Consider the following 1,326-nt stretch of genomic DNA (forward strand, 5'->3'; position numbering starts at 1 on the left):
CTATTCATCTTAGAGGACACACACACAGAAAAGAAGCTATCGTTTGGAAATACTAAATATGAAATAAGAAAGCCACACACAGAATCCCTAGAAGCCAAAACCAAAACCTGATTTGAAAACAAATGGACCTTTTCCCCTGTAGGCACTCTGTTACAAGGAGGCAGAAGCTCGGATGCATTCAAAATTTGGCCTCACCCAGAAGGAATGGAGGTGTAATGGACGTCAACACTCTCCAAGGGGTGCTGAAGACTGCCCTCATCCATGATGGCCTCGCACGTGGCATGCATGAGGCTGCCTTAGATGAGCGCCAAGCCCATCTCTGTGTGCTTGCATCTAGCTGTGATGAGCCCATGCATGTCAAGTCGGTGGAGGCACTTTGTGCTGAGCATCACATCAACCTAATTAAGGTTGACGACAACAAGAAACTGGAGGAATGGGTAGGCCTCTGTAAAAAAACGATCCAGAGTGGAAGCTGCATAAAGTGGTTGGTTGAAGCTGTGTGGTGGTTAAGGACTATGGCAAAGGATCTCAGGCCAAGCATGTCATCGAGGAGTACTTCAGATGTAAGAAATGAATAATTTAAAATTTTGGCTCATTAGAAAAATGGAGAAAAATGAGTAGGCAGCCTCAAACATCATTTGTCTTCACTCCTCAGTTAACACCCTCAGTGCAGTGAACCTTCACTGTCCAGAAAAGGGAGGCGTGGGGCTCCAGTCCCGAATCAGTTGATTGCAAGTCTGTTATTTTACTTCTCTGACCATCTGCTTCCAAAGACCTGCCATTCTTTCTAGAGTATTCTGCTGGGTTAGGGCTGTAAGTCAATGATAGGATATTTTCCTAGCATATATGAGGCCCGAAGATGGATCCTTGACACTATAGAAGAGAAAGAGAGAGGGAGGAGAAAAGAAAAAGAAGAGAGAGAGAGGTGAGGAGAGGAAGGGAGGAAGGACGGGAGTACATGCAATTATAGTATTTTTATTTTGCCTGCAGTCTACCCAAGAACTTCAGCTCTGCTATATATTTTTCTGGCCTGAGTAGAAAGAAACTTACGTTACCATGTTACATTTTTAAAACCCTATAAAATGTGATATTAAGTGTTGATACGTCCAGCCAGTGAATACGCTTCCTATCTTTTCTTCACACTGCCTTGTCCTCTCATAGTACCCCGTGTGGAGCGGTAGCTAGTCACAACCATCATGTGTTCAACACATCATTTTAGACATCGTGACCACCTGCACCTACTATCTCTCTTCCAGACTTCATTTCTTACGTCTCTTTTCTCCTTGACAATACATTTAATCCCCCTGAGTCTTGATCTGTGTGTGT

At 43.9% G+C, this 1,326-nt stretch overlaps 1 pseudogene; it reads left to right on the forward strand.

Moving 5' to 3' along the window:
• Positions 1-212: 212 nt before the first annotated feature.
• Positions 213-574, forward strand: LOC131910796 (small ribosomal subunit protein eS12-like; annotated as a pseudogene).
• Positions 575-1,326: the final 752 nt, after the last annotated feature.

Source organism: Peromyscus eremicus, chromosome 5 (genome assembly GCF_949786415.1).
Source record: "Peromyscus eremicus chromosome 5, PerEre_H2_v1, whole genome shotgun sequence".
In the NCBI taxonomy this organism is placed as follows: Eukaryota; Metazoa; Chordata; class Mammalia; order Rodentia; family Cricetidae; genus Peromyscus; species Peromyscus eremicus.